Consider the following 27,433-nt stretch of genomic DNA (forward strand, 5'->3'; position numbering starts at 1 on the left):
ATGGATAAATGCTGGAACTGTCGGCTTGTCTAATGGCATCAGCAACGCGTGAATGCCCTGCAAATAGGATTTGTTTCAAAATTGTCTATGCATGCAAGGTATTCGACAGAATGAAGAGCGGATTGTGCAGAACTGAAGCACAAATGTAATGGATAAATAAAGCAATTCCGAAGAGTACATGTGCATAGTGAAGGCAGCAAACCTTACAGTACTCCCAAATCAGGTGATGATGTTTAGTCTAAATTCATGCATGATGTTTGGCAATAAGAAAAGTTGATTGAAAAAACACAAGCTGAAACGAGATGAGTAAATAAATAAATACTCTTACAGTATTGTCGCGGTCGTCTGGCCATGTCTCGGGGTCGCAGTGGAGCGAAGCTCGGTAAACCGAACGGAACCTTATGCGCTCCGCGGATGGCATGCCGCATGCCGATCATGCCTCGAGCGAGGCGACCGGTCTTGAGGATATCCGCCCGCTCGGCTATGTTCTCCACCAGTGGGTAGTGGAGGTTGCCCCACCCCATGGACTGGTGGTAGCAATCAGGAATCTCCTCAACCTTACGCTTCTGCTTCATTGGAGTCGGTAATCTAATGCAAGGGAGAGAGGGGTGAACGGGAGAAAGAGACAGAAGAGGGTTTTTATTTGGAGAAGATGTAGTAGTAGTACTACGATACTAGGAGGTGGAGATGCGGGGCATGTTTCCGGGGGAGAGGAACCACTATTTCCCTTTAAAAAAATAACAGCACTTGCGCATTAGAACTTGGGGCGGGGATATAGCGGTAAGAGGTATTGACCAACTTTCCCTCACCTTGACCCCACGTGGTTGTGAACCCGAGATAATTCTTTTTGATGAACCCGATATACTTATTATAGTACTAAAATAGTACAAGCATATACCTTGTACTCCTATATACTAGTAACATTACTATTTTAAGGACTTTTGTTCCATGAGCAACAACTTCCCCCACTCCGCTCATCCGAAATCCTAGCCCCTCCAACTTCAAGGACCAATCAACATAGCTATGGCCATCTAATTTGGCTCAAGTCGCCGCACACATAGTCCTCCCGCCGACAAGGAATAGGAGCATCAGCCCTTTCGTCGCTTGTTGTTATACATAATCATATACAATACCATATATATTTCAAATTTCCATATCAAAAAATAGTTCAAATCTGAATTTTAACATCTCAAGCTAAACCCTCGCTTGCTCTTAAACATAAGCATACCATAGTTCTACTTTTGTCTTCACCGAACAACAGAACACAATGTGTTCATCACAACATAGCCAACCGGAGTACCTAGTAATGTAACTAGAGAAGTGAACCTATAGTTGATCAAGCCTTCAACTTTAACACAATAATACCCCCACATTATGTGTTGAGGAGCCACACCAATATATTTAAGAGTACCATCATGTAGACCACAAATGCATCAATGAAGAGAGGGGTATACTTATAGACCACCTCTTTACAAAACAGTTGTAATTAGTAGACCACAATTGCCTCGTTCATTAGCTATGAAATTACATACTATCAGTAGCTACAATGGCTGCAGGCCCTGTTTCAGAATTAAACTTCACACTAGTTCCAATCCGGGCGTTGGCGAAGTTTGGGATGAACCAAAGCGGTGTCTTTACCAGTTACCTAAATTTTTTGTTTTGCATGTTTTCTCCAAGGCGTTGGTTTGGAAACCAACGGCGCAATCTTCACGATTCAGATCGAATCGGCATATTTCGAGCAGCTGCGAATTGCGAAGCCATGCTTCATTCGGCAAGGTGTACACACAATTTCTTCTCGTCGGACATCACGGGACAACATCTGCACCGCCTAATGGCAGCATAATCGGATAGTTCACTCCAAGGAAAAGAGAATATTCTCCAAGGTCATCAATCTTTTCCCATGGAATACCTTCATTTAACTTACTAGTGTCCTTCGTGATCACCAGGCAACCAAACCCAGAAGCATAGTTTCCAACGGTGCGACCATGATGAACACGATGATCAGAAGCAGTATGGAAAACTTTACAGGAATATTCCCTTTCATCAGCAATGCCCAGTGTATGGATCAAAAGAAGTCTAGAACCATCTATAGATCTTGCTAACCACCACATGCCATAATCGACCTCGTGATCATGGCCAAGAGCATCATCAAGTGCACACCGCCATTCAAACACAATGGGCGGTGGCTCTATGATCAGCGGAGGACCTGCTTGAAAACGAAATTACTGTTAAGAAGGGTATGTTTGGTTTGCACAAATCTGAAAACGTAAGAATTGGGAAAACGCATTAGGATTCAGAAGGGATGATATAATGGCATTTCCATTCAATAATACAGCATATTGGTGTATTTGAGTACATCACATGGGAAACCAAAGGATTCATTTCAAGAAGTTCAAGTAGAGGTCAAAATCCAACATAATTCAATCTGAGAATAAAACTCCTAATTATACAATCCTCAAATTTTTCTATGGTAATCATCTCGAATAAAAAGTCTAAATACCAATGAAATTTCATCCGAAGCAAATATGCCCCAAGCCTCCAAGTCAGATCAGTCAGGTTCGAAAATTAATAAGTTTGTGCATTAAAATTATCTTTACAGCCATCAATAATGAAGCTCATCATACACTACGTCCGGAGGAAAATTACCAGCTTGCTGAGGATTCCATGCGTGAACAGTGCCAGTATGAGTTGTGGCAAACACAAGCCCATTGTGGAGAATTGCATCGTTGTAATTGTAAAAGATGTGGGACTTGGGCTCTGTAAGAACTGTCCATCCAGAATCTTCGCCGCAAAGGAGGGCAACTCTGATGTCAAAAACAGCAACAAGAGAGAAATTTTTGTACCCCCCAGCAGCTGTGGGAACTTGGCAAATATATATCTTGTGAAATATAATAGCATGAAGGTTGTGGTGGTATATATTTGGAATGTGGGTGGTTTCAAACGGCACAGGGAGAGGAATTTCACGGTGAGTGTAGACGTTGACAAGTTTCCATTTGCAAGCAGGAAAGCCAGTGTCAACCATGGCAACCCAATCTCCATTGGCACCTACCCACTGCTTACCCGTACCGTCTGGCATCACAGCGTCGGAGGAGAACCTGTCCAGTGGCGTCAGCTTGCAATCCCGTGCTACCTTCGTCGGGTGAGAATGAAGAACACATGGCAGGCCAAACGGGAGAGAAAAAGATAGAGTTGCACTATCATTTGCAGAGTCGAAAAATAGTTTGGACGAACCGACGAGGCTCGCGGCGGTGATGACGTCGCATCTTGTTACGAGTTCTTCAAGGGGACCTTCAGAAAAGACCTTACGAAACAGTTCGAGTCATCATTTTCCTTGTTCGATGCCGCCATCGCAGGGCAGGGGGTGGGTCTATGAGGTTTGGGTTCAACTGATTGGAGTTTAATTTGGGTTAGATGGCGGCGGTGGCGGGGAAGATGAAGAACGGAGGCTCTCAAGCGGGCGGTGGAATTGATTCTAAAGCTGCATGGCGGCGGCAGCGCGTGCTATGGAAGGTGGTCGATTGGTGGGGGCGGGGGCGGTGGTACACGATGGAGGTGAACCGAATTTGGGCTGGTGGGGGCGGGGCGCTTGACTTCGCTCCTCTACACTCTACAAAGATCTCCTCCTGTTTCTTGGAAAGTGTATAGACCCATAATAAAAAGTCACTGTTCCCTCTGAAAAGGTGAAGAACAAGTCACTGGTCTAACGTGCAAATTTGGACATCCCAAGCTATGTGTTGTCATGTCAATTCAATGTCCATGGTAGTATTTTGAATTTTGCGTGACCAAAAGAAGTACGCCTTGGCCTTTCACAATCGGGGTTTCTTTAGAGCAAGAACAATAGAAGAGCCAACAGCTGGCAAAAGTACCACGTAGGCGGGCTATAAGCGCCCACTATTGTCCTACTTCCTCTTGGCGTGGTACTCCCTCCGTCCACAAATAAGTGGACGTGCGGGATTTTCAAGGTAAATTAGTAAAAGGAAAGAAAAAAATGCATTGGAGCACTCGTATCTTAAGAAACACATGTACTCAACCACGGTTGTAGATTTTCTCGGCGCAAGACTTTTCCCCAGCAGTTGTGGCTTTCAGTTATTCGTGGTTGTGGGGAGGAGCTCCGCCGCATCGGCAGAAAGCAAAGAGGGACGGCGGCTCTCGATCGTGCGGTGTACTCGTAAATCACGTGCGACCCATGCCCTAATAATTCACAATCCATTGATGAGGGCTATCACTTCATCATCCAATAAAATGTACTTAGTAACTATGGTAATTATATTGTCTTCTCGCAAAAAAAATGGTAAAAATATTGTCTCTTAAGCCATGTACTAGTACAGTGCAAGATTCTTTAGAGAAATAAACCTATATTTTATTGCTACTCCGTAATACACATGGTTATTTATTCTAGGCAAATGCCTACCGAAAGATGTAGGAATAGGGAAATGTAGGATTGCAATGTCATGTCCACTCCAATCCTATAGGAATTCATAGAATCCAAACTTTGTTTGATTCCACCATAGGAAAAGTAAAGCATTCTTAAAAAGAGGCATGAGTAGATGATTAATTTTCTATGGAATCTGTGCAAAGAAATCCTTAGGAAAAATTCCTATCGGAAACAATCCTACAAATCAAACAGCCAAGGATTCAATTGTACCAATTTCCTATGCAAATCCTTGGTGTTCACCCAATCCTCTCGAATACTCATCCAAAAAATGCACTAATACTTTGATGGGGAGTTTTTGTATTCTAGGCAAGAATAGAGGGTTTGCGGGGATCACTTGAGAAGTGTATTAACCAAAGAAGGCATAAGTAATACACCAACACACACTAACATGCCCTTAATGGATGTATCTCCATAAACTCCCTCTGTTCTTTATTACTACTACTAGTTTATGTACTTCTTAACTAATATGGGATAATCATGAAATATATTTTCTAACATTCAGCCAAAATATAGTGTTTTGACATTTTAAAATACTGAAAAACTAGTAATTAAAAATATTTGAGCTATCAAATCTAGGAAGTTTGAAAATATTTTGTATTCCGTCTGAAAGTTGTGTTACTTGGTGTAAGATTCACACAAAAATGATGAAAATATCAAACCTTCAAAAAAATTGTAGTAATTCAAACGTTATGTGCGTTTCATAATTTTGCAAAATCGAATCTATTTGCAATTAAAACTATAGTAGTTGGTGGTCCCCGATCATCTGATTTGCTCTTAAACAGCTCAATCCTAAATTTGAACCTCCCTGCAACAGAACACGATAGTTGGTGGTTTGTGCGGACAAAATTCTGATTTAAAAAAGTTTTCTACGCAACGAAGGCAGCAATAAGGGGTAGTTTGTGCAACTTCCTCGTGTAAACAACATGTAGCGTCGAAGTAATAGTACTAGGAGTACAGAAATCTTGTGTAATTTCTAGTTCTACATATTACTAGTGTCCACTGTTTGAGAGTTGATGGTGAATGGGTCTAATTTTCAATCGAATGAGAATTAGCAAATTGATTTTTATGACAAAAGCATACAAAGGGAGTAAAACAACATACCCGCATTCGCCGCTGCTACCAGCATGCGATGCCTCCACGAGTGCATTGACGGCTGCTGCAAATCCTCGGAAGGCATCTAGGTTTTGCAGATCGTCGATTGCCGCTGTCCGGCTAAGCTTAACCAGCATAGCTGCCGCCAAGATATCTCGGATTTGGACCACAGGCAGAAGCTGATTGGGGTCGAAGGATTGCCTGATTCGGAATTTGAAGTACCAAGCCCTCGGCTCCGATGATGGAAGTTTGGAACTCGGCCCGGCCAGAACCTCCCAAATCTGTGTGTGGCATTGGATGCCCATCGGCATCCCCAATGCTGCCGACGCCGTGATGTGGTCGGTCGCACTTTGGTCCCCACTAAAGGCTGGGGCTGCAGCACGTCGCCGCCGCCCCCGACATCCCCACGACGGCAACGCCATGGACCGAGGCGCTGAGTTTGTTGGCGAACCCGAAGCCCTGGATGGCAAGTGCTTCTTCATAATGGAAGCATCCTCACCCGGCGAGGTTCGCCCCCGGCGCATGCCTATGCTCCGACCAGCCCACTTTGCCGCTGCTGCCTGGGCTGCCGCCGATACCTGGGCCACCGTCGCTTCATGGGACCCCCCTCCCTCCTCTCCCTCTCCTAGATCAAAGGGCGCCAGGAGTCTAGCCACAGCAAGACACAGAGCCGCCAGCTTCATCGCACACCAATGGCACACAGGCATTTGCGAGCTTTTAGCGCACACCCCTCCGAGGCTGAGTCATGGAGCCTGGGTGCACGGGGCTATGGCTGGAGGAGTCGCCATGGGACGAGGGGTGTCGAGTGCTCGGGTAAGTACGGGAAAGGCGAAGTTTTGCATAACCTTATATGATCACATCAATGCTTCTCAAGGAGCCAAATACTGTATGAGAAACCGGAAAAGTTTGAACGTTTGAAAACTTTGCCGGCATAATGCATCCTTCCAATGCACGCCTACTAAGGTAGAAAGCCAACTCAATTGCGGAAATTCAATTCGGCTCCCGGGTGCATATGCTCCCTCTACCAAAAAATTATATTTCGAAATGTCGAAAAACTTGGACAAAACATTCTACATGTACATCTCCATAATATACGTGTGTTCGTCAAGTTTCACGAAAAACCAATATTTTGTATGGTCTATATAAAAAAGAGAAAGTTTATCTTGTAAAAAGCATTATTTTTAGCACTGAATTTTGTCTTTTTTACACACGTCACAGATAAGTCGATTTGTTATGAAACCACTTTGTGAGCACGTAGCACATGAAGATGTATGTGCGAACTTTTAGTTTCAATTTTAAAAAAATTTAAAATGTATGTAAGATGCATTTCAAAATATAGGGAGCATATGCACCCATGTTCCAAAACACCGCTCCCACTCAATTGCTACTTTGTTGGCAAAATGTACCATGGCTCAATCTTAGGTCACACACCCATGAAGCCAAGTTAACACATCTATCAATTGGTATATTTTGGTCATATTAAAAAAATTAGTTGAAACTTGTTGGTCATGCCATTCTACTACTCGCCTAACACTTTTTCTACGCGGGAAGGAGGGGGGTATGATGCTACCCTGAATTTTTATGCCCATTTGTATCTTGGTCAAATCCTAGGTTTGACCAAAATTTAAAACATGAAAATGAAAAATTAAGCCTGGATCCACTACAAGAAAAGTTGCCAAACTATTCTTGTAGTGATCCTTCTTAATTAGTAACTTCAAAATGAAGCTTTTGGAAGGTTTTTGAAATTTCCATGTCTGAAACCCAAAACACCTCTTCGTGATTGACTTCATAAGACAAATCGAGTTTAGGGTTAGCGGTAGATACATGATTTTTCTAGTTTGAATATGTCTAGACCTGGCTTATCAACTTGAATGCTTAGTATATGACATAAGAAGATGTACTATGTGCATTGGTTTTTCATTTATTTGATTTGTTTTGAATTTTTATGCCGAATCAAATTTTGGTCAAATCATAGGTTTAACCAAGATTTAAACAAGTTTAAAACATTAAAATGAAAAATTAAGCATGGATCCTTCTTAGTCACTCCAAAATGAAGCTTTTGGGAGGCTTTTGAAATGTCTATGTTTGAAATCCAAAACCACTTCTCTTCATGCTTGACTTCATAAGATAGATGAGTTTAGGGTTAGGGGTAGATACATGATTTTTCTGGTTTGAATAGGTCTAGACCTTGTTATCAAGTTGAATGGCTTACTATGTGACATAAGAAGACTATGTGCTTTGGTTTTTCATTTTTGATTTTTTCGATTGTTTTTATGCCCATTTGAATCTTGGTCAAATCCTAGGTTTGAACAAGAATTTAAACAAGTTTAAAACATGAAAATGAAAAGGTAAGCATGGATCCTTCTTAGTCAGTCCGAAATGAAGCTTTTGGGCGGTTTTCGAAATTTCCATGTTTGAAAACCCAAACCACTTCTCTTCATGCTTGACTTCATAAGACAAATTTAGGGTTAGGGGTATAGATACATGATTTTTCTTGTTTGATATGTCTAGATATTGTTTATCAACACTTGAATGCTTACAATATATGTGACGCAAGAAGACTATGTGTTATGGTTTTTCATTTTTGGGGGTTTTTTCGAATTTTTTATGCGCACTTGAATCTTGGTCAAATCCTAGCTAGCTAGGTTTGACCAAGCTTTAAACAAGTTTAAAACATGAAAATGAAAAAGTAAGCATGTATCCTTCTTAGTCACTCCAAAATTAAGCTTTTCGGAGGTTTTTGAAATTTCCATCTTGTAAACCCAAAACCACGTATCTTCATGTTTGACTTCAAAAGACAGAGTTTAGGGTTAGGGGGTAGATACATGATTCTTCTTTTAATATGTTTAGATCTTGTTTTATCAACTTGAATGTTGACTGTATGACATAAGAAGACTATGTTTTTTAATTTTTTATGAATCTTGGTCAAATCCAAGGGTTGACCAAGATTTAAACAAGTTTAAAACATGAATGAAAATGTTTCAAGTTCACCTTTGGTTCGATCTTTCAGTAACCAGGCGCATATATATGGATGCAAATTGAGATAATTAATTCGTGAAACATTGGAAATGTCCATCGTGTGTCATGTTTCCCCCTCACATGAAAATTGGATTGGTGGCAAACAAGTAAAAGCACATTTATGTGCGACAACCCAAAATGCACATATTTTGCTGAGTTTTCATGCATGCATTAAAAGTTGTGAATATATACATAAAATGCATGTGGGTCATGATTGAAAAGTTTGACATGTATATGTTTCTTGTGTAGTAGTACTATAGTAGGTACGCAAACTCCCAGCCATCTTCTTTGTCAAGAGAAGACGCGCACCGGGATGCGTAGTGGAAGTCGTCTCTGGATCATACATGTTGTCCCTCTCACGGAAAAGAAAAAGAAAAAACATCTCTCTCATTCTCGGCCTCGCTCGACTCGCTCGCTCGCAGACCTCGCACCTCCTAGCATAGCCGACAAACATGCTGCAGTCAACATCACCAGAAAAAAGATATACACCATAAATAATAAGAGGGGCCCCGTGACTGCTATCCCTTCTTCTCCTTCCGTGTGATCCCTCTTCCTCCGAGTTTCACTGGACGGGCAAACACACATGTGCTGCATAGTAATAATAAAAAAGTAAAAAATCGACCTATGAATCTATGATTAAATAGGTAAAATCCTGGGTTTTATCAAGGTTTAAACAAGTTTAAAACATGAAAATGAATAGGTAAGCATGGATCCTTCTTAGTCACTCTAAAATGAAGCTTTCGCGAGGTTTTTGAAATTTCCATGTTTGAAACCCTAAACCACTTCTCTTCATGCTTGACTTCGTAAGACAGAGTTTAGGGTTAGGGGTAGATACATGCTTTTTCTGGTTTGAATATGTCTAGACCTTGTTTATCAACTTGAATGCTTACTATATGACATAAGAAGGCTATGTTCTTTGGTTTTTCATTTTTTCTGATTTTTTATGCCCATTTAAATCTTCGTCAACTCCTAGGATTGACCAAGATATTAACCAGTGTAAAACATAAAAATGAAAAGGTCAGCCTGGCTCCTTCGTAGTCCTTTGTAAAATGAAGCTTTTGGGAGGTTTGTGAAATTTCCATGTTTGAAACCCAAAAGCACTTCTCTTCATGCTTGACTTCATAAGACAGAGTTTAGGGTTAGGGGGTGTAGATACATGATTTGTCTGGTTTGAATATGTCCAAATCTTATTTATCAACTTTTGAATGCATGCTACTCTCTCAAAGAAAAACTTTTGAATGCTTACTATATGACATAAGAAGACTATATGCTTTTAAAATTCAAACATATGGTAAGCATTCTTATGTCATATAGTAAGCATTCAAGTTGATAAACAAGCAAGGTTTGGACATATTCAAACCAGACAAATCATGTATCTACACCCTAACCCCTAATTAAATTGTCTTATGAAGTCTAGCATGAAGAGAAGTGGTTTTGGGTTTCAAACATGGAAATTTCTAAAACCTCCCAAAAACTTCATTTTAGAGTGACTAAGAAGGATATACAAGCTTCCCTTTTCATTTTCATGTTTTAAACTTGTTTAAATCTTGGTCAAACCTCTAGGATTTGACCAAAAGATTCAAATGGGCATGGAAATTCATAAAAAATCAAAAGAATGAAAAACCAAAGGACATAACATTATTATGTCATATATATAGTAAGCATTCAAGTTGATAAACAAGGTTTAGACATATTCAAACCAGAAAATAATGTATATATCTACCCCTAACCCTAAATTCTGTCTTATGAAGTCAAGCATGCATGAAGAGAAGTGGTTTTTGGTTTCAAACATGGAAATTTCGAAAACCCTCCCAAGATCGAGCTACATTTTGGAGTTACTAAGAAGGATATATAGATGCTTAATTTTTCATATTCATGATTTAAACTTGTTTAAACCATGTTCAAACCTAGGATTTGACCAAGATTCAAATGGGCATAAAATTTTAAAAAAATAAAAAAATAAAAAAACAAGGCACATAGTATTCTTATGTCATATAGTAAGCATTCAATTAAGTTGATAAACAAGGTCTAGACATATTCAAACCAGGAAAATCATGCATCTACCCCCTAACCCTAGCTAAACTCTGTCTTATGAAGTCAAGCATGCATGAAGAGAAGTGGTTTTTGGTTTCAAACGTTTAAGCCAAAAGCCCCTTTTCAAATATTTCAAACTTATTCAAATTTGGTTCAAATATGAAAGACATACAAGTTATAGCACACATAGTGCATACATTTTCACACATACTGCACTAGATGCTAACCCTATAGTTTGAGGCCATTTGGGTGACCTAGGTCGAAAAAATTCTTGGATTAGAATCGTGTTGTTCGAACCCCGTAGTTGGATTTTTTTGAACCCTTGATCTGTAGAACTGGGCAAACCCCTAGTTTAACCTATTTAATTACAGATTCGTATATCGATTTTTCTACGAGTACTACCTTTTTATTACTCCACTATGCAGCACATGGGTGTTTGCCCGTCGAGTGAAACTCGAAGGAAGAGGGATCACTCGGAAGGAGAGAAGAAGGGAGAGCATTATGGTGTCTCCCCTTTTTCGGGTGATGATGTTGACTTTTGTGCAGGGTTTGTCGGTGAGCGGGAGGTGCGAGCGGCGAGCGAGTCGAGCGAGGCCGAGAATGAGAGAGATTTGTTTTTTTGTGAGAGGGACAACGGAAGGATCGGAAGGACCCACAGAGACTTCCAATACGCATCCTGATGCGTCTTCTCATGACAAAGAAGATGGTTGGGAGTTTGCGTACCTATTGCACGTGACTTGTGCTCTTGAAGTGTGGGACCTCAAGCGTGGGCACCACACGTAAGTGACAGATTTGTTGGTGTAAAAACTCGATTGATTATAATAGTGCATTAGAACAAAGTTTCCTATGGATTCAAGGGTAGGAAATTCAAGTTAACTCATTTACGTGTTAAACTTGTCTAAATCTTGGTCAAACCTAGGATTTGACCAAGATTCAAATAAATGAACAATAAAATAAAAAACAGAAAAATGAAAAACCAAATCACATAGTCATCTTATGTCATATAGTAAGCATTAAAGTTGATAAACAAGGTCTAGAAATATCAAACCATACAAATCATGTATCTACCCCCTAAGCCCTAAACTATGTCTTATAAATTAAGTCAAGCATGAAGAGATGTGGTTTTGGGTTTCAAACATGGAAATTTCAAAAACCTCCCAAAAACTACATTTTAGAGTGACTAAGAAGGATACATGCTTCCCTTTTCATATTCATGTTTTAAGCTTGTTTAAATTATCTCGGTCAAACCTAGGATTTGACAAAGATTCAAATGGGCATCAAAATTGAAAAAAATCAGGAAAAAGAAAAACCAAAGCAAATAGTTTTCTTATGTCATATAGTAAGCCAATTAAGTTGATAAACAAGGTCTAGACATATTCAAACTAGACAAATCATGTATCTATACCCCCTAACCCCTAAACTCTGTCTTATGAAGTCAAGCATATGAAGAGAAGTGGTTTTGGGTTTCAAACATGGAAATTTGAAAAACCTCCCAAAAACTTCATTTTAGAGTGACAAAGAAGGATACATGCTTCCCTTTTCATATTCATGTTTTAAGCTTGTTTAAATTATCTCGGTCAAACCTAGGATTTGACAAAGATTCAAATGGGCATCAAAATTGAAAAAAATCAGGAAAAGAAAAACCAAAGCAAATAGTTTTCTTATGTCATATAGTAAGGCAATTAAGTTGATAAACAAGGTCTAGACATATTCAAACTAGACAAATCATGTATCTATACCCCCTAACCCCTAAACTCCGTCTTATGAAGTCAAGCATATGAAGAGAAGTGGTTTTGCTCCCAGAAGCTTCATTTTAGAGTGACTAATTAAGAAGGATCCATGCTTACCTTTGCATTTTCATATTTTAATCTTGTTTAAATCATTATCAAGCCTAGGATTTGATCAAGATACAAATGGGTGGGCACAAAATTCAAAAAAATCAGAATAATGAAAAACAAAAGCACGTATAGTACGTCTTCTTATGTCATATCGTATGCATTCAAGTTAAACGAGGTCTAGGTATATCCAAACCAGACAAATCATGTATCTACCCCATGTTGATCTTATGAAGTCTAGCATGAAGGAGAAGTCATTTTGGGTTTCAAACATGGAAATTTCAAGAACATCCCAAAAGCTTCATTTTAGAGTGACTAGAAGGATACATGCTTCCCTTTTCATTTTCATGTTTTAAACTTGTTTAAATCTTGGTCAAACCTAGGATTTGACCAAGATTCAAATATATGAGCATAAAATTCAAAAAAAACAAAAAAATGAAAACCAAGGCACGTAGTCTTCTTATGTCATATAGTAAGCAATCAATTAAGTTGATAAACAAGGTCTAGACATATTCAAACCAGGAAAATCATGTATCTACACCCCCTAACGTACCCTAGCTAAACTCTGTCTTATGAAGTCAAGCATGCATGAAGAGAAGTGGTTTTTGGTTTCAAACGTTTAATCCAAAAGGTAAGCATGGATCCTCCTTAGTCAACTTTGTAAAATGAAGCTTTTGGGAGGTTTGTGAAATTTCCATGGTTGAAACCCAAAACCACTTAAGACAGAGTTTATGGTTAGGTGTAGATACATGATTTTTCTTGTTTGAATATGTCTAGACCTTGTTTATCAACTTGAATTTTTACTATATGATATAAGAAGGCTATATATATGTGCTTTGGTTTTTCATTTTTGATTTCTTTCGAATTTTTATGCCTATTTAAATCTTGGTCAAATCCTAGGTTTAAACAAGTTTAAAACATGAAAATGAAACGGTAAGCATGAATCCTTCCTTACTCACTCTAAAATGAAGGTACTTGAAAATTTTATGTTTGAAACCCAAAACCCCAGTTCTCTTCATATGTTTGACTTCATAAGACAGAGTTTAGGGTTAGGGGTAGATATGATACATGATATTTCTGCTTTGAATATGTCTAGACCTTGTTTATCAACTTGAATGCTTACTATATGACATAAGAAGGCTATATATGTGCTTTGGTTTTTCATTTTTTTTTGAATTTTTCTGAATTTTTACTCCCATTTGAATCTTGGTCAAATCCTAGGTTTGACCAAGGTTAAAACAAGTTTAAAACATGGCAATGAAAAGGTAAGCATGGATCATTCTTAGTCTCTCTAAAATGAAGCTTTTGGGAGGTTTTTGAAGTTTCCATGTTTGAAACCCAAAATCACTTCTCTTCATATGCTTGGCTTCATAAGACAAAGATTAGGGTTTAGGGGTAGATATATACATGTTTTGGGAGATTTTTGAAATTTCCATGTTTGAAACCCAAATCCACTTCTCTTCATCCTTGACGTCTTCATAAGACAAAAGTATAGGGTTATATATATATGCATGGGTAGATACATGCTTTTTTCTGGTTTGAATATGTATAGACCTTGTTTAAAATTATCAACTTAATTGAATGCTTACTATATATATGACATAAGAAGGCTATATATGTGCTTTGTTTTTTCATTTTTTCATTTTTCCTGATTTTTTATGCCCATTTGAATCTTGGTCAAATCCTAGGTTTGATCAAGATTTAAACAAGCAGTTTAAAAAATGAAAATGAAAAGGTAAGCCTGGATCCTTCTTAATTAGTCACTATAAAATGAAGCTTTTGGGAGGTTTGTGAAATTTCCATGTTTGAAACCCAAAAGCACTTCTCTTCATGCTTGACTTCATAAGACAAAGTTTAGGGTTAGGGGGTGTAGATACAAGATTTGTCTGGTTTGAATATGTACAAATCTTATTTATCAACTTTTGAATGCATGCTACTCTCTCAAAGAAAAACTTTTGAATGCTTACTATATGACATAAGAAGACTATATGCTTTTAAAATTCAAACATATGGTAAGCATTCTTATGTCATATAGTAAGCATTAAAGTTGATAAACAAGCAAGGTTTGGACATATTCAAACCAGACCAATCATGTATCTATCCCCTAACCCCTAATTAAATTGTCTTATGAAGTCTAGCATGAAGAGAAGTGGTTTTGGGTTTCTAACATGGAAATTTCAAAAACCTCCCAAAAACTTCATTTTAGAGTGACTAAGAAGGATATACAAGCTTCCCTTTTCATTTTCATGTTTTAAACTTGTTTCAATCTTGGTCAAACCTCTAGGATTTGACCAAAAGATTCAAATGGGCATGGAAATTCATAAAAAATCAAAAGAATGAAAAAACAAAGGACATAACATTCTTATGTCATATATATATAGTAAGCATTCAAGTTGATAAACAAGGCCTAGACATATTCAAACCAGAAAATCATGTATATATCTACCCCTAACCCTAAACTCTGTCTTATGAAGTCAAGCATGCATGAAGAGAAGTGGTTTTGGTTTCAAACATGGAAATTTCGAAAAACCCTCCCAAGAACTACATTTTGGAGTGAGTAAGAAGGATATATAGATGCTTAATTTTCCATATTCATGATTTAAACTTGTTTAAACCATGTTCAAACCTAGGATTTGACCAAGATTCAAATGGGCATAAAATTTTAAAAAAATCAAAAAATAAAAAACAAGTCACATAGTATTCTTATGTCATATAGTAAGCATTCAATTAAGTTGATAAACAAGGTCTAGACATATTCAAACCAGGAAAATCATACATCTACCCCCTAACCCTAGCTAAACTCTGTCTTATGAAGTCAAGCATGCATGAAGAGAAGTGGTTTTTGGTTTCAAACGTTTAAGCCAAAAGCCCCTTTTCAAATATTTCAAACTTATTCAAATTTGGTTCAAATATGAAAGACATACAAGTTATAGCACACATAGTGCATACATTTTCACACATACTGCACTAGATGCTAACCCTATAGTTTGAGGCCATTTGGGTGACCTAGGTCGAAAAAATTCTTGGATTAGAATCGTGTTGTTCGAACCCCGTAGTTGGATTTTTTTGAACCCTTGATCTGTAGAACTGGGCAAAACCCTAGTTTAACCTATTTAATTACAGATTCGTATATCGATTTTTCTACGAGTACTACCTTTTTATTACTCCACTATGCAGCACATGGGTGTTTGCCCGTCGAGTGAAACTCGGAGGACGAGGGATCACTCGGAAGGAGAGAAGAAGGGAGAGCATTATGGTGTCTCCCCTTTTTCGGGTGATGATGTTGACTTTTGTGCAGGGTTTGTCAGTGAGCAGGAGGTGCGAGCGAGCGAGCGAGTCGAGCGAGGCCGAGAATGAGAGAGATTTGTTTTTTTGTGAGAGGGACAACGGAAGGATCCAGAAGGACCCACAGACTTCCAATACGCATCCTGATGCGTCTTCTCTTGACAAAGAAGATGGCTGGGAGTTTGCGTACCTATTGCACGTGACTTGTGCTCACTGAAGTGTGGGACCTCAAGCGTGGGCACCACACGTAAGTGACAGACCTGTTGGTGTAAAAACTCGATTGATTATAATAGTGCATTAGAACAAAGTTTCCTATGGATTCAAGGGTAGGAAATCCTAGTTAACTCATTTACGTGTTAAACTTGTCTAAATCTTAGTCAAACCTAGGATTTGACCAAGATTCAAATGGGCAGAAAAATAAAAAACAAAAAAATGAAAAATCAAATCACATAGTCTTCTTATGTCATATAGTAAGCATTAAAGTTGATAAACAAGGTCTAGACATATTAAACCAGACAAATCATGTATCTCTACCCCTAACCCCTAAACTCTGTCTTATGAAGTCAAGCATGTGAAGAGAAGTGGTTTTGGGTTTCAAACATGGAAATTTCAAAAACCTCCCAAAAACTACATTTTAGAGTGACTAAGAAGGATACATGCTCCCCTTTTCATATTCATGTTTTAAGCTTGTTTAAATTATCTTGGTCAAACCTAGGATTTGACAAGATTCAAATGGGCATCAAAATTGAAAAAAAAGTCAGAAAAAAGAAAACCAAAGCAAATAGTTTTCTTATGTGATATAGTATGCATTAAAGTTGATAAACAAGGTCTAGACATATTCAAACTAGACAAATCATGTATCTATACCCCCTAACCCCTGAACTCTGTCTTATGAAGTCAAGCATATGAAGAGAAGTGGTTTTGGGTTTCAAACATGGAAATTTGAAAAACCTCCCAAAAACTTCATTTTAGAGTGACAAAGAAGGATACATGCTTCCCTTTTCATATTCATGTTTTAAGCTTGTTTAAATTATCTCGGTCAAACCTAGGATTTGACAAGATTCAAATGGGCATCAAAATTGAAAAAAATCAGGAAAAAGAAAAACCAAAGCAAATAGTTTTCTTATGTTATATAGTAAGCCAATTAAGTTGATAAACAAGGTCTAGACATATTCAAACTAGACAAATCAGGTATCTATACACCCTAACCCCTAAACTCCGTCTTATGAAGTCAAGCATATGAAGAGAAGTGGTTTTGCTCCCAAAAGCTTCATTTTAGAGTGACTAAGAAGGATCCATGCTTACCTTTGCATTTTCATATTTTAATCTTGTTTAAATCATTATCAAGCCTAGGATTTGACCAAGATACAAATGGGTGGGCACAAAATTCAAAAAAATCAGAATAATGAAAAACAAAAGCACGTAGTCTTCTTATGTCATATCGTATGCATTCAAGTTAAACGAGGTCTAGGTATATCCAAACCAGACAAATCATGTATCTACCCCCTGTTGATCTTATGAAGTCTAGCATGAAAGGAAGTCGTTTTGGGTTTCAAACATGGAAATTTCAAGAACATCCCAAAAGCTTCATTTTAGAGTGACTAAGAAGGATACATGCTTCCCTTTTCATTTTCATGTTTTAAACTTGTTTAAATCTTGGTCAAACCTAAGATTTGACCAAGATTCAAATATATGAGCATAAAATTCAAAAAAAAACAAAAAAATGAAAACCAAGGCACGTAGTCTTCTTATGTCATATAGTAAGCAATCAATTAATTAAGTTGATAAACAAGGTCTAGACATATTCAAACCAGGAAATCATGTATCTACCCTAACCCTAGCTAAACTCTGTCTTATGAAGTCAAGCATGCATGTAGAGAAGTGGTTTGTGGTTTCAAACTTTTAATCCAAAAGGTAAGCATGGATCCTCCTTAGTCACTGTAAAATGAAGCTTTTGGGAGGTTTGTGAAATTTCCATGTTTGAAACCCAAAACCACTTAAGACAGAGTTTATGGTTAGGTGTAGATACATGATTTTTCTTGTTTGAATATGTCTAGACCTTGTTTATCAACTTGAATTTTTTACTATATGATATAAGAAGGCTATATATATGTGCTTTGGTTTTTCATTTTTTGATTTCTTTCGAATTTTTTATGCCTATTTAAATCTTGGTCAAATCCTAGGTTTAAACAAGTTTAAAACATGAAAATGAAACGGTAAGCATGAATCCTTCCTTACTCACTCTAAAATGAAGGTACTTGAAAATTTTATGTTTGAAACCCAAAACCCCAGTTCTCTTCATATGTTTGACTTCATAAGACAGAGTTTAGGGTTAGGGGTAGATATGATACATGATATTTCTGCTTTGAATATGTCTAGACCTTGTTTATCAACTTGAATGCTTACTATATGACATAAGAAGGCTATATATGTGCTTTGGTTTTTCATTTTTTTGAATTTTTCTGAATTTTTACTCCCATTTGAATCTTGGTCAAATCTAGGTTTGACCAAGGTTAAAACAAGTTTAAAACATGGCAATGAAAAGGTAAGCATGGATCATTCTTAGTCTCTCTAAAATGAAGCTTTTGGGAGGTTTTGAAGTTTCCATGTTTGAAACCCAAAATCACTTCTCTTCATATGCTTGGCTTCATAAGACAAAGATTAGGGTTTAGGGGTAGATATATACATGTTTTGGGAGGTTTTTGAAATTTCCATGTTTGAAACCCAAATCCACTTCTCTTCATCCTTGACGTCTTCATAAGACAAAAGTATAGGGTTATATATATATGCATGGGTAGATACATGCTTTTTTCTGGTTTGAATATGTATAGACCTTGTTTAAAATTATCAACTTAATTGAATGCTTACTATATATATGACATAAGAAGGCTATATATGTGCTTTGTTTTTTCATTTTTTCATTTTTTCCTGATTTTTTATGCCCATTTGAATCTTGGTCAAATCCTAGGTTTGATCAAGATTTAAACAAGCAGTTTAAAAAATGAAAATGAAAAGGTAAGCCTGGATCCTTCTTAATTAGTCACTGTAAAATGAAGCTTTTGGGAGGTTTGTGAAATTTCCATGTTTGAAACCCAAAAGCACTTCTCTTCATGCTTGACTTCATAAGACAGAGTTTAGGGTTAGGGGTGTAGATACATGATTTGTCTGGTTTGAATATGTACAAATCTTATTTATCAACTTTTGAATGCATGCATGCTACTCTCTCAAAGAAAAACTTTTGAATGCTTACTATATGACATAAGAAGACTATATGCTTTTAAAATTCAAACATATGGTAAGCATTCTTATGTCATATAGTAAGCATTAAAGTTGATAAACAAGCAAGGTTTGGACATTTTCAAACCAGACAAATCATGTATCTACCCGCTAACCCCTAATTAAATTGTCTTATGAAGTCTAGCATGAAGAGAAGTGGTTTTGGGTTTCAAACATGGAAATTTCAAAAACCTCCCAAAAACTTCATTTTAGAGTGACTAAGAAGGATATACAAGCTTCCCTTTTCATTTTCATGTTTTAAACTTGTTTCAATCTTGGTCAAACCTCTAGGATTTGACCAAAAGATTCCAATGGGCATGGAAATTCATAAAAAAATCAAAAGAATGAAAAAACAAAGGACATAACATTCTTATGTCATATATATATAGTAAGCATTCAAGTTGATAAACAGGGCCTAGACATATTCAAACCAGAAAATCATGTATATATCTACCCTAACCCTAAACTCTGTCTTATGAAGTCAAGCATGCATGAAGAGAAGTGGTTTTGGTTTCAAACATGGAAATTTCGAAAAACCCTCCCAAGAGCTACATTTTGGAGTGAGTAAGAAGGATATATAGATGCTTAATTTTTCATATTCATGATTTAAACTTGTTTAAACCATGTTCAAACCTAGGATTTGACCATGATTCAAATGGGCATAAAATTTTAAAAAAATCAAGAAATAAAAAACAAGTCACATAGTATTCTTATGTCATATAGTAAGCATTCAATTAAGTTGATAAACAAGGTCTAGACATATTCAAACCAGGAAAATCATGCATCTACCCCCTAACCCTAGCTAAACTCTATCTTATGAAGTCAAGCATGCATGAAGAGAAGTGGTTTTTGGTTTCAAACGTTTAAGCCAAAAGCCCCTTTTCAAATATTTCAAACTTATTCAAATTTGGTTCAAATATGAAAGACATACAAGTTATAGCACACATAGTGCATACATTTTCACACATACTGCACTAGATGCTAACCCTATAGTTTGAGGCCATTTGGGTGACCTAGGTCAAAAAAATTCTTGGATTAGAATCGTGTTGTTCGAACCCCGTAGTTGGATTTTTTTGAACCCTTGATCTGTAGATCTGGGCAAAACCCTAGTTTAACCTATTTAATTACAGATTCGTATATCGATTTTTCTACGAGTACTACCTTTTTATTACTCCACTATGCAGCACATGGGTGTTTGCCCGTCGAGTGAAACTCGGAGGAAGAGGGATCACTCGGAAGGAGAGAAGAAGGGAGAGCATTATGGTGTCTCCCCTTTTTCGGGTGATGATGTTGACTTTTGTGCAGGGTTTGTCAGTGAGCAGGAGGTGCGAGCGAGCGAGCGAGCGAGTCGAGCGAGGCCGAGAATGAGAGAGATTTGTTTTTTTGTGAGAGGGACAACGGAAGGATCCAGAAGGACCCACAGACTTCCAATACGCATCCTGATGTGTCTTCTCTTGACAAAGAAGATGGCTGGGAGTTTGCGTACCTATTGCACGTGACTTGTGCTCACTGAAGTGTGGGACCTCAAGCGTGGGCACCACACGTAAGTGACAGACCTGTTGGTGTAAAAACTCGATTGATTATAATAGTGCATTAGAACAAAGTTTCCTATGGATTCAAGGGTAGGAAATCCAAGTTAACTCATTTACGTGTTAAACTTGTCTAAATCTTGGTCAAACCTAGGATTTGACCAAGATTCAAATGGGCAGAAAAATAAAAAACAGAAAAATGAAAAATCAAATCACATAGTCTTCTTATGTCATATAGTAAGCATTAAAGTTGATAAACAAGGTCTAGACATATTAAACCAGACAAATCATGTATCTATACCCCTAACCCCTAAACTCTGTCTTATGAAGTCAAGCATGTGAAGAGAAGTGGTTTTGGGTTTCAAACATGGAAATTTCAAAAACCTCCCAAAAACTACATTTTAGAGTGACTAAGAAGGATACATGCTCCCCTTTTCATATTCATGTTTTAAGCTTGTTTAAATTATCTTGGTCAAACCTAGGATTTGACAAGATTCAAATGGGCATCAAAATTGAAAAAAAAAGTCAGAAAAAAGAAAACCAAAGCAAATAGTTTTCTTATGTGATATAGTATGCATTAAAGTTGATAAACAAGGTCTAGACATATTCAAACTAGACAAATCATGTATCTATACCCCCTAACCCCTGAACTCTGTCTTATGAAGTCAAGCATACGAAGAGAAGTGGTTTTGGGTTTCAAACATGGAAATTTGAAAAACCTCCCAAAAACTTCATTTTAGAGTGACAAAGAAGGATACATGCTTCCCTTTTCATATTCATGTTTTAAGCTTGTTTAAATTATCTTGGTCAAACCTAGGATTTGACAAGATTCAAATGGGCATCAAAATTGAAAAAAAATCAGGAAAAAGAAAAACCAAAGCAAATAGTTTTCTTATGTCATATAGTAAGCCAATTAAGTTGATAAACAAGGTCTAGACATATTCAAACTAGACAAATCATGTATCTATACACCCTAACCCCTAAACTCCGTCTTATGAAGTCAAGCATATGAAGAGAAGTGGTTTTGCTCCCAAAAGCTTCATTTTAGAGTGACTAAGAAGGATCCATGCTTACCTTTGCATTTTCATATTTTAATCTTGTTTAAATCATTATCAAGCCTAGGATTTGACCAAGATACAAATGGGTGGGCACAAAATTCAAAAAAATCAGAATAATGAAAAACAAAAGCACGTAGTCTTCTTATGTCATATCGTATGCATTCAAGTTAAACGAGGTCTAGGTATATCCAAACCAGACAAATCATGTATCTACCCCCTGTTGATCTTATGAAGTCTAGCATGAAGAGAAGTCGTTTTGGGTTTCAAACATGGAAATTTCAAGCACATCCCAAAAGCTTCATTTTAGAGTGACTAAGAAGGATACATGCTTCCCTTTTCATTTTCATGTTTTAAACTTGTGTAAATCTTGGTCAAACCTAAGATTTGACCAAGATTCAAATATATGAGCATAAAATTCAAAAAAAAACAAAAAAAAATGAAAACCAAGGCACGTAGTCTTCTTATGTCATATAGTAAGCAATCAATTAAGTTGATAAACAAGGTCTAGACATATTCAAACCAGGAAATCATGTATCTACCCCCTAACCCTAGCTAAACTCTGTCTTATGAAGTCAAGCATGCATGAAGAGAAGTGGTTTTTGGTTTCAAACATTTAATCCAAAAGGTAAGCATGGATCCTCCTTAGTCACTGTAAAATGAAGCTTTTGGGAGGTTTGTGAAATTTCCATGTTTGAAACCCAAAACCAATTAAGACAGAGTTTATGGTTAGGTATAGATACATGATTTTTCTTGTTTGAATATGTCTAGACCTTGTTTATCAACTTGAATTTTTTACTATATGATATAAGAAGGCTATATATATGTGCTTTGGTTTTTCATTTTTTGATTTCTTTCGAATTTTTTATGCCTATTTAAATCTTGGTCAAATCCTAGGTTTAAACAAGTTTAAAACATGAAAATGAAACGGTAAGCATGAATCCTTCCTTACTCACTCTAAAATGAAGGTACTTGAAAATTTTATGTTTGAAACCCAAAATCACTTCTCTTCATATGCTTGACTTCATAAGACAGAGTTTAGGGTTAGGGGTAGATATGATACATGATATTTCTGCTTTGAATATGTCTAGACCTTGTTTATCAACTTGAATGCTTACTATATGACATAAGAAGGCTATATATGTGCTTTGGTTTTTCATTTTTTTTTGAATTTTTCTGAATTTTTACTCCCATTTGAATCTTGGTCAAATCCTAGGTTTGACCAAGGTTAAAACAAGTTTAAAACATGGCAATGAAAAGGTAAGCATGGATCATTCTTAGTCTCTCTAAAATGAAGCTTTTGGGAGGTTTTTGAAGTTTCCATGTTTGAAACCCAAAATCACTTCTCTTCATATGCTTGGCTTCATAAGACAAAGATATATTAGGGTTTAGGGGTAGATATATACATGTTTTGGGAGGTTTTTGAAATTTCCATGTTTGAAACCCAAATCCACTTCTCTTCATCCTTGACGTCTTCATAAGACAAAAGTATAGGGTTATATATATATGCATGGGTAGATACATGCTTTTTTCTGGTTTGAATATGTATAGACCTTGTTTAAAATTATCAACTTAATTGAATGCTTACTATATATATGACATAAGAAGGCTATATATGTGCTTTGTTTTTTCATTTTTTCATTTTTTCCTGATTTTTTATGCCCATTTGAATCTTGGTCAAATCCTAGGTTTGATCAAGATTTAAACAAGCAGTTTAAAAAATGAAAATGAAAAGGTAAGCCTGGATCCTTCTTAATTAGTCACTGTAAAATGAAGCTTTTGGGAGGTTTGTGAAATTTCCATGTTTCAAACCCAAAAGCACTTCTCTTCATGCTTGACTTCATAAGACAAAGTTTAGGGTTAGGGGGTGTAGATACAAGATTTGTCTGGTTTGAATATGTACAAATCTTATTTATCAACTTTTGAATGCATGCTACTCTCTCAAAGAAAAACTTTTGAATGCTTACTATATGACATAAGAAGACTATATGCTTTTAAAATTCAAACATATGGTAAGCATTCTTATGTCATATAGTAAGCATTAAAGTTGATAAACAAGCAAGGTTTGGACATATTCAAACCAGACCAATCATGTATCTATCCCCTAACCCCTAATTAAATTGTCTTATGAAGTCTAGCATGAAGAGAAGTGGTTTTGGGTTTCAAACATGGAAATTTCAAAAACCTCCCAAAAACTTCATTTTAGAGTGACTAAGAAGGATATACAAGCTTCCCTTTTCATTTTCATGTTTTAAACTTGTTTCAATCTTGGTCAAACCTCTAGGATTTGACCAAAAGATTCCAATGGGCATGGAAATTCATAAAAAAATCAAAAGAATGAAAAAACAAAGGACATAACATTCTTATGTCATATATATATAGTAAGCATTCAAGTTGATAAACAAGGCCTAGACATATTCAAACCAGAAAATCATGTATATATCTACCCTAACCCTAAACTCTGTCTTATGAAGTCAAGCATGCATGAAGAGAAGTGGTTTTGGTTTCAAACATGGAAATTTCGAAAAACCCTCCCAAGAGCTACATTTTGGAGTGAGTCAGAAGGATATATAGATGCTTAATTTTTCATATTCATGATTTAAACTTGTTTAAACCGTGTTCAAACCTAGGATTTGACCAAGATTCAAATGGGCATAAAATTTTAAAAAAATCAAAAAATAAAAAACAAGTCACATAGTATTCTTATGTCATATAGTAAGCATTCAATTAAGTTGATAAACAAGGTCTAGACATATTCAAACTAGGAAAATCATGCATCTACCCCCTAACCCTAGCTAAACTCTGTCTTATGAAGTCAAGCATGCATGAAGAGAAGTGGTTTTTGGTTTCAAACGTTTAAGCCAAAAGCCCCTTTTCAAATATTTCAAACTTATTCAAATTTGGTTCAAATATGAAAGACATACAAGTTATAGCACACATAGTGCATACATTTTCACACATACTGCACTAGATGCTAACCCTATAGTTTGAGGCCATTTGGGTGACCTAGGTCGAAAAAATTCTTGGATTAGAATCGTGTTGTTCGAACCCCGTAGTTGGATTTTTTTGAACCCTTGATCTGTAGAACTGGGCAAAACCCTAGTTTAACCTATTTAATTACAGATTCGTATATCGATTTTTCTACGAGTACTACCTTTTTATTACTCCACTATGCAGCACATGGGTGTTTGCCCGTCGAGTGAAACTCGGAGGAAGAGGATCACTCGGAAGGAGAGAAGAAGGGAGAGCATTATGGTGTCTCCCTTTTCGGGTGATGATGTTGACTTTTGTGCAGGGTTTGTCAGTGAGCAGGAGGTGCGAGCGAGCGAGTCGAGCGAGGCCGAGAATGAGAGAGATTTGTTTTTTTGTGAGAGGGACAACGGAAGGATCCAGAAGGACCCACAGACTTCCAATACGCATCCTGATGCGTCTTCTCTTGACAAAGAAGATGGCTGGGAGTTTGCGTACCTATGCACGTGACTTGTGCTCACTGAAGTGTGGGACCTCAAGCGTGGGCACCACACGTAAGTGACAGACCTGTTGGTGTAAAAACTCGATTGATTATAATAGTGCATTAGAACAAAGTTTCCTATGGATTCAAGGGTAGGAAATCCAAGTTAACTCATTTACGTGTTAAACTTGTCTAAATCTTGGTCAAACCTAGGATTTGACCAAGATTCAAATGGGCAGAAAAATAAAAAACAGAAAAATGAAAAATCAAATCACATAGTCTTCTTATGTCATATAGTAAGCATTAAAGTTGATAAACAAGGTCTAGACATATTAAACCAGACAAATCATGTATCTATACCCCTAACCCCTAAACTCTGTCTTATGAAGTCAAGCATGTGAAGAGAAGTGGTTTTGGGTTTCAAACATGGAAATTTCAAAAACCTCCCAAAAACTACATTTTAGAGTGACTAAGAAGGATACATGCTCCCCTTTTCATATTCATGTTTTAAGCTTGTTTAAATTATCTTGGTCAAACCTAGGATTTGACAAGATTCAAATGGGCATCAAAATTGAAAAAAAAGTCAGAAAAAAGAAAACCAAAGCAAATAGTTTTCTTATGTGATATAGTATGCATTAAAGTTGATAAACAAGGTCTAGACATATTCAAACTAGACAAATCATGTATCTATACCCCCTAACCCCTGGACTCTGTCTTATGAAGTCAAGCATATGAAGAGAAGTGGTTTTGGGTTTCAAACATGGAAATTTGAAAAACCTCCCAAAAACTTCATTTTAGAGTGACAAAGAAGGATACATGCTTCCCTTTTCATATTCATGTTTTAAGCTTGTTTAAATTATCTCGGTCAAACCTAGGATTTGACAAGATTCAAATGGGCATCAAAATTGAAAAAAATCAGGAAAAAGAAAAACCAAAGCAAATAGTTTTCTTATGTCATATAGTAAGCAATCAATTAAGTTGATAAACAAGGTCTATACATATTCAAACCAGGAAATCATGTATCTACCCCCTAACCCTAGCTAAACTCTGTCTTATGAAGTCAAGCATGCATGAAGAGAAGTGGTTTTTGGTTTCAAACGTTTAATCCAAAAGGTAAGCATGGATCCTTCTTAGTCACTGTAAAATGAAGCTTTTGGGAGGTTTGTGAAATTTCCATGTTTGAAACCCAAAACCACTTAAGACAGAGTTTATGGTTAGGTGTAGATACATGATTTTTCTTGTTTGAATATGTCTAGACCTTGTTTATCAACTTGAATTTTTTACTATTTGATATAAGAAGGCTATATATATGTGCTTTGGTTTTTCATTTTTTGATTTCTTTCGATTTTTTTATGCCTATTTAAATCTTGGTCAAATCCTAGGTTTAAACAAGTTTAAAACATGAAAATGAAACGGTAAGCATGAATCCTTCCTTACTCACTCTAAAATGAAGGTACTTGAAAATTTTATGTTTGAAACCCAAAACCCCAGTTCTCTTCATATGTTTGACTTCATAAGACAGAGTTTAGGGTTAGGGGTAGATATGATACATGATATTTCTGCTTTGAATATGTCTAGACCTTGTTTATCAACTTGAATGCTTACTATATGACATAAGAAGGCTATATATGTGCTTTGGTTTTTCATTTTTTTGAATTTTTCTGAATTTTTACTCCCATTTGAATCTTGGTCAAATCCTAGGTTTGACCAAGGTTAAAACAAGTTTAAAACATGGCAATGAAAAGGTAAGCATGGATCCTTCTTAGTCACTCTAAAATGAAGCTTTTGGGAGGTTTTTGAAATTTCCATGTTTGAAACCCAAAATCACTTCTCTTCATGCTTGACTTCATAAGGCAGAGTTTAGGGTTAGGGGGTAGATACATGATTTGTTTGGTTTGAATATGTCTAGACCTTGTTTATCAACTTGAATGCTTACTATATGACATCAAAAGACTATGTTCTTTGGTTTTTTTCCGTTTTTTTTGAATTGTTATACCCATTTGAATCTTGGTCAAATCCTAGGTTTGACCAAGATTTAAACAAGTTAAGAAATTGAAAATGAAAAAGGTAAGCCTGGATCCTTCTTAGTCACTGTAGAATGAAGCTTTTGGGAGGTTTGTGAAATTTCCATGTTTGAAACCCACAACCAGTTCTCTTCATATGTTTGACTTCATAAGACAGAGTTTTTATCAACTCCAGTGCTTACTATATGACATAAGAAGGCTATATATGTGCTTTGGTTTTTCATTTTTTGATTTTTTCTGAATTTTTATGCCCATTTAAATCTTGGTCAAATCCTAGGTTTGACCAAGGTTTAAACAAGTTTAAAACATGAAAAGAAAAGGTAAGAATGGATCCTTCTTAGTCATTCTAAAATGAATGAAGCTTTTGGGATGTTCTCACAAATCGATCTAGTCTAGTAC

This window comes from Lolium perenne, chromosome 4 (assembly GCF_019359855.2).
Source record: "Lolium perenne isolate Kyuss_39 chromosome 4, Kyuss_2.0, whole genome shotgun sequence".
Taxonomy (NCBI): domain Eukaryota; kingdom Viridiplantae; phylum Streptophyta; class Magnoliopsida; order Poales; family Poaceae; genus Lolium; species Lolium perenne.